Raw genomic sequence first — 7,645 nt, 5'->3', positions numbered from 1 at the left:
TGATGATGATGACACAAAGAAAAGACACCGTACCACAGATGCATTTGATCTGCTATGTCCTCCTGCCATAGCCAAAGAGAGACAGCTTGAAAACGTCGCAGCTTGTTGATAGCGAGAGTCGCATCTGCAACGGCCCCGAAAGGCTGCGGGCGCCACTCCATGCACGTAGGTCGTGCGTCGTGCAATCGGCCACCTTGGTCGTCTTAGGGTAGGACGTACGGGCGGTGCCGTCAAACGCTTACAAACGCTTCACGAGTGCTCTGTGTGCCTATGTGTAGGAATTGAAGACGCTGGGTGGGACGCGCGTCCGTTAGACACCTCCAAGCACTTCGGAATGTTTTCAGCGTTGTGCGCCGTTCGAGGATGCATCAAGATGGCGTGTGATTCGGCAGCGCTTCACGCCTCAGAGTACTGGTACGCTTTCGCGCTTCGCTCAAGATATCAACTTCATGATTTTTTTTTATCGGTTAGTTCAGCGCCGCAAACGTTTGCGAAGTTCGCTAAGATAAAAATAAGCTTCGAGGAAAGGAAAGGCGCAGTAACTGTCTCACTCCTATCCCATCCAAAAAAATGCTCTATGGCCGGCTCTAGGCATCTGGTCCAAATAGCTATAAACCTTTCCTATGTCCATCTATAGCCTAGTTTCAAACCGATATATTTTTCTATAGAGGGCTCAAAACAGTTGTACGGTTTCAAAACTATAGCTTTAGTGGTATCAATTTTTCAACAGCTGCCAGTAAGCACCTCTATGGGTGCGTATAGATGTTCATAAAAGGCCATAGACAGACACAGCTTTTTCCATAGACACCCATAGGACGTTTTTGTATTAGACGAGCCACCGTAGAATACGCTATGCTTTCCTGGAATGCAGTTCACGCTTACATCTGCTCACGACAACGAAATGGGCAGTTATTTTTTCTTTACTTTTTGGATTTAGGGCACAATTTTATATAGCTAAACTAGACGCTTTGAAAATCGGAGGGGAATGCAGTTTTTTAAATTTCTAAATCAGCACGGTTGTCCGAGATATCGAACGTGGAACTAATCTAGCCAACCAAGCTGGTACCGAGATAGATTGGAGACAGGCGCCGGATGTGGTATGGCTGCACTACAAGCCGCTCTATTCGCGAAGGAAACGCAGAACCACATTGTAAATTGTGAGAGACGCGCACATGGCTCTTAGTGCTCCTCGTTAGGTGCTCGCGACTCGGTCACCTCACACGGCGCAGTCATGCGGACGCATTTTACGTGGCGCTTCCTCTGTGTTCCTGATGATATTGTCACGTAGTGGTGACGGCAGTCGAAGCAGCGATGAATACGGACGAAAGGATCTTCTAAAAGAACTGTTTATTGGGCTGACTTGCACCCAAAATGGACTGAATCACTCGGCGGCGGCGAAGCGACAAGCGTGCTCGGCGGTCGTCGAACAGAATGCCCGCCGCTGTCGGCCGTGCTCAATTTAAAGCTGATAGCGAACATTCGAGATAAAGGGCGCAAAGTTACTAGAACATTCCGGAACAACGTAGAATCAGCTTTGCCTGGCTGCGATCAATCGAGATAAATCTAGTCGCGTCTTGCGTCGCAAACAAAGTGATAAGGTGGTGTCGCGGCAGATTTGAAAAACGAATAAACACTGCAAATATTCGCGGCATTACTCCCCTCTCAAAGAAGCATCGACCCGATGCATTAAAACAAATAATGCGAATAGTAAGGGAAAAAAACGGATCTTGCGAAAATAGAGCATGGAAATGCAGCGGCCTTTAGCGCGCATAATACGGCTTCAGACGGACTACATGGACAACTTCTGGTCGTACGCGGCGTCGCTGGGATGCAGTCATTGCGTCAGGGATGACTTCATAATCCAGTTCACCCAGCCGACGAAGAACCTTGTACGGGCCGAAATAGCGGCGCAAAAGCTTTTCACTCAATCCACGGCGGCGAATGGGCGTCCACACCCAGACTTGGTCTCCTGGCTTGTATTCCGCGTTGCGTCTTCGTAGGTTGTAGCGTCTGGCGTCGGACCGCTGCTGATCTTTGATCCGTAATCGGGCAAGCCTTCGAGCTTCTTCTGCGCGTTGAAGGTAGGCGGCAACGTCGACGTTCTCTTCTTCTGTAACGTTGGGCAGCATGGCGTCTAGCGTGGTCGTGGCATCCCTGCCATGGACGAGCCTAAAAGGCGTCATCTGGGTGGTCTCCTGCACTGCGGTGTTGTAGGCGAAGACGACGTAAGGCAGGATGACATCCCAGGTTTTATGTTCGGCATCGACATACATAGCGAGCATATCGGCGATGGTTTTGTTCAGGCGCTCGGTCAGTCCGTTGGTCTGCGGATGGTATGCAGTTGTCCTCCGGTGGCTGGTTTGGCTGTAGCGCAGGATGGCTTGCGTGAGTTCCGCCGTAAATGCTGTTCCTCTGTCCGTGATGAGCACATCGGGGGCGCCGTGTCGAAGAAGAATGCACTCCACGAAAAATTTGGCCACTTCTGCTGCTGTTCCGTTCGGTAGGGCTTTCGCCTCGGCGTAGCGGGTCAGGTAGGCGGTCGCTATGATGATCCACTTATTTCCAGATGTTGACGTTGGAAAAGGGCCAAGCAAGTCCATGCCAATCTGCTGAAAGGGTCTTGAGGGAGGTTCAATGGGGTTCAGAAATCCTGCTGGTCGTGTGGGAGGAGTCTTTCGTCGCTGACAATCTCGGCATGTTTTCACATAGTGTGCGACATCGGCAGACAGTCGGGGCCAGTAATACTTGTCTTGAATGCGGCGGAGGGTGCGAGTAAACCCGAGATGTCCAGCTGTCGGCTCGTCGTGTGAAGCCTGTAGAATTTCTTCGCGGAGACAAGTAGGTACAACAAGGAGGTAGGCTGTTTTGTTCGCTGTAAAATTCTTCTTCACAAGGACCTCATTCTGCACACAGAAAGAAGACAGTCCTCGCTTGAATGAAGCGGGGGGTGAAGAAACCTTGCCTTCCAGGTACTCGATGAGGCCTTTTAGGTTGGGGTCCGAGCGTTGCTGCTGAGCAAAAGAGCTTGCGCTGATGGGTCCCAGGAAGGCGTCCTCATCGTCGTCCAGCGGCGGTGCATCTACAGGGGCTCGTGAGAGGCAATCGGCGTCAGTGTGCTTGCGTCCGGACTTGTAAACGACGGTGACGTCAAACTCCTGGAGACGCAGACTCCATCGAGCGAGTCGGCCAGAGGGATCCTTCAAATTGGCAAGCCAGCAGAGCGCGTGGTGGTCGCTGACCACCTTGAACGGCCGTCCGTAGAGGTAGGGGCGGAATTTCGACGTAGCCCAGATGATAACAAGGCACTCCTTCTCAGTGGTCGAATAGTTAGCCTCGGCCTTGGAAAGGGAACGGCTAGCGTATGCGATGACTTTCTCCAGCCCGGCACTTTTTTGAACGAGAACGGCGCCTAGTCCCACGCTGCTTGCGTCGGTATGAACTTCAGTATCGGCGTTTTCATCAAAATGCGCAAGGATCGGCGGTGACTGTAAACGACGCTGAAGTTCCTTGAAGGCTTCTGCTTGCGGCGCTTCCCATTTAAACGGCACGTCTGCCTTCGTCAGTTGGGTCAGGGGCTCGGCGATGCACGAAAAGTTTTTCACAAATCGTCGGTAATATGCGCATAGTCCGAGAAATCTGCGCACTGCTTTCTTATCGGCCGGCGGTTGAAACTGTTCAATAGCGGCTGTTTTCTGCGGGTCTGGGCGTACTCCTTCCTTGCTAACGATGTGGCCTAGAAACAGCAGCTCTTCGTAGGCAAAGTGGCATTTCTCTGCTTTCAAGGTTAGGCCAGACGACTTGATTGCGTCTAGTACTGTTCGAAGTCTTTTGAGGTGCTCTTCAAAGTTCGAGGCGAAGACAACGACGTCATCTAAATATACCAGACAAATCTGCCACTTCAGGCCTGCCAGCACTGTATCCATTACTCGCTGAAACGTCGCTGGTGCGGAACAGAGACCAAATGGCATCACCTTGAACTCAAACAGCCCATCCGGAGTTATGAATGCTGTCTTCTCGCGATCTCTTTCGTCGACCTCAATTTGCCAGTAGCCGCTCTTGAGGTCCATCGATGAGAAATATTTGGCGTTGCAGAGGCGGTCCAGTGTGTCGTCGATGCGGGGGAGGGGGTAGACGTCCTTCTTTGTTATGTTGTTCAAGCGGCGGTAATCCACGCAGAATCGAAGTGCGCCGTCTTTCTTTCTCACTAGAACAACCGGTACCGCCCATGGGCTGTTTGAAGGCTGGATGACGTCGTCGCGAAGCATTTCTTCGACTTGGTCCCGGATGGCTTGTCGTTCTCGCGGAGACACACGGTAGGGGCTTTGACGGAGAGGTCGGACGTGTTGATCCGTTATAATGCGATGCTTGGCAATTGGCGTCTGTCGCACCTTCGGCGATGTCGAAAAGCACTCACTGTAGTTTTGAAGCAGATTGCGGATCTGGTCTTGTCTGTTCCGGTGCAGGGCTGGGTTGATGTCGAAAGTGGGCGAGTTCTCTTGGTCAGGCGGATCTTCTGCGGAGGGGTCGGAGAGGGCGAAGGAATCTCGTACGTCAGATATTTCGTCGTAGAAAGCAATCGTCGTTCCTCTGTTAATATGCCGGTATTCTTCGCTGAAGTTAGTCAGCAGTACTTCGGCCTGGCCATTGCGGAAATGTGCGATGCCTCTTGCGATGCTGATTCCTCGGTCTAGTAGCAACTGCATGTTCCCCTCGATGATGGCTTCAGTGTTTATGGCTTTCGTGGCGCCTACGGTCACGATAACGCTTGAACGGGGTGGGACGCTCACTTTTTCTTCCAGGACACTTAGGGCAACGTGATTTTCCCGAGTTTTCATCGAAGCGATGGCTTCGTCCGTCGAAAGCGTGATCAGCTTGGATCGCAGGTCGATGATCGCCTGATGCTCATTAAGGAAATCCATACCCAAGATCACTTCGCGGGAGCATTGCGGTAGCACAACAAAGGTCGCAGGATAGGTATGTCCTTTGACAGTCACTCGCGCTGTGCATTGTCCTGATGGCGTAATGAGGTGGCCCCCAGCGGTGCGAATTTGTGGGCCGTCCCAAGCCGTTGTGACTTTTCTGAGCTGCGCAGCGAATGTTCCATTCATCACCGAGTAATCGGCTCCTGTGTCGACTAGAGCGGTAACTTTCCGGCCGTCGATAGTCACTTCTAGGTCGGAGGTCCTGGCTCTTGCATTGCATGTCGCTCTCGGCGTCGGGTCACGGCTTCGTCGCGTATGCGAGTCACGGGTTGGGCGTGTGGTCGAAGCTCCTCTGGGTGGCGGCGTCGATTTCAAGGTAGCCTGCGTCGTGGTCGAGGTTCTCATTGTGTGCGGCGTCGGTGCAGCGAGTGTCGGTTCTTCATGCGGCGTCGCGGGTGCTGCGTCTTCATGGGGCGTGGTCGGTGGAGGATCTTCGGCGTTTAGCTCGTGAGCAACCTCACCTCCAGAGGTTGCTGCCTTTAGTTTCCCCTACGGGGGCTGGGCGACCTTCCTCGTACCGCGGCTGCGTAGCTGCGGCGTGGCGACGCAAAGCGCGAGGTTGACGGCGATGGTGAGCGCGAAAAGCGGTTCGGCGTGTACTCTTCTCGACGCAGGTACTCGTCGATTTCGTGCGGACGTTGTCCGAAGCGTGGTCGTGGGGCGTTAACGGCAAATCCTCGAAGACCGATACGTCGGTATGGGCAGTGACGAAGAATATGGCCGGCCTCACCGCAATGGAAGCACAATGGCCGGTTGTCGGAAGTCCTCCAGGCGTCGCATTTCCTGGGGCTTGAGGGTCGGTCATGGGCTGGGCGGGCGGGGGCTGGGAGGCGGCGTTGTGGACCAAGTGGCTCATTTCGGGGAGGACGTGGGGGTTGTCGTTGGGGCTGAGCAGTCCTTACTGCAGCGGCGTAGGTCATGGCCTGGGGTTCTGTGGCCGTCGGGGTGCCAAGTGCCTGTTGCACTTCTTCCCGTACCACGTCCATCAGAGTCGATGCTTGTGGCTGTGGGGAGGATGGCAGTAATCGGCGTAGCTCCTCTCGGACGATTTCGCGGATAACGTCCCGCAAGCTGTCGCTGGTGGTGGCCGGCGTGTCCGAACGGATTGCATAGGCAGAGGAAGGGCGGTTGTACTGCCGAGCTCGGACGTCGAGGGTCTTCTCAATCGTGCAGGCTTCCTGCATGAATTCCTCGACCGTTTTTGGCGGCTGACGGACGAGGCTGCCAAAGAGTTGTTCTTTTACGCCGCGCATTAAGAACTGAACTTTCTTTTCCTCGGTCATCCCGGGATCGGCGCGGCGAAATAGGCGCTTCATCTCCTCGACGTAGCTGCGGACGGGCTCATTCGGAAGCTGGATCCTGGACTCGAGGAGTCGTTCGGCTCTTTCTTTCCTCACGACACTGGTAAATACCTTCAATAGTTCTCTCTTGAATAGCTCCCATGTCGTAAGGGACGACTCGTAGTTTTCGTACCACGTGCGTGCGGAGCCATCCAATGAGAAAAAAACGTGTCCAATCTTTGCCGCATCATCCCACATGTTGAATGACGCCACGCGCTCAAATTGATCCAACCATTCTTCAGGGTCTTCGCCTAGGGATCCATTGCAAGTTGGCGGCACCCGCGGCTGCTGCAGTATAATCGGTGTCGACATCTTCGGCGAGATTGCGGTGCTCGTAGCCGCGTCTTTTCGCTGTCTTGTGCGGTCCGGCAGTTTCCCGAACTCAGGCTCCTCTCCCTGGAGACGTCGGCTGGCTCGCTGAGCTGCTGGCTCGTCCTCGGGTGCGAAGCGCTCAGGGCTGGCTTCACGACTTGAAGGGGGCGTCCGGAACATGGAAGGCTACCCCGCACCTCCACCAGATGTCGCGTAGTGGTGACGGCAGTCGAAGCAGCGATGAATACGGACGAAAGGATCTTCTAAAAGAACTGTTTATTGGGCTGACTTGCACCCAAAATGGACTGAATCACTCGGCGGCGGCGAAGCGACAAGCGTGCTCGGTGGTCGTCGAACAGAATGCCCGCCGCTGTCGGCCGTGCTCAATTTAAAGCTAATAGCGAACATTCGAGATAAAGGGCGCAAAGTTACTAGAACATTCCGGAACAACGTAGAATAAGCTTTGCCTGGCTGCGATCAATCGAGATAAATCTAGTCGCGTCTTGCGTCGCAAACGAAGTGATAAGGTGGTGTCGCGGCAGATTTGAAAAACGAATAAACACTGCAAATATTCGCGGCAGTATTAAATCGGAGAAGGCAGTAACACCTGGCAATCTCGCTTGTCCCTTTACCTACTCAGCATCGATAATGAATTTTTGCCCGTTGCGCGTCTACGCTTAACACTGCGTCAGTGCCGAAACACAGAAGCGTGCTTGTGCATCACGGCCCTGCGTTGGGAACGACGCCTTCCTCCTCTTTATGTCCCGGACAGAGCAGAGTGGGCAGGCGCCGGTCGGCCCGTCGCCCAAGAAATGATGCCTCGCTTTGTGGACCTCAAACGCGTCTCCCCGCAGTGAGGCGCGGCTTCAGTGCTCCCCGGCAGGTAGTAAGGATATGTACCTCATCTGACGCACGTCGCGCGCCTGTTTCTGTCTCGGGTAGTTCTGTGCGCATAATGCCACTTTTGATATTTCGAAGCACAGTACGATTTAGATTATTTAAAAACTGGTT

Source organism: Amblyomma americanum, chromosome 1 (assembly GCF_052857255.1).
Source record: "Amblyomma americanum isolate KBUSLIRL-KWMA chromosome 1, ASM5285725v1, whole genome shotgun sequence".
NCBI lineage: Eukaryota > Metazoa > Arthropoda > Arachnida > Ixodida > Ixodidae > Amblyomma > Amblyomma americanum.
The sequence above is the reverse complement of the archived record's forward strand: the minus strand, read 5'-3'. Positions refer to the sequence as shown.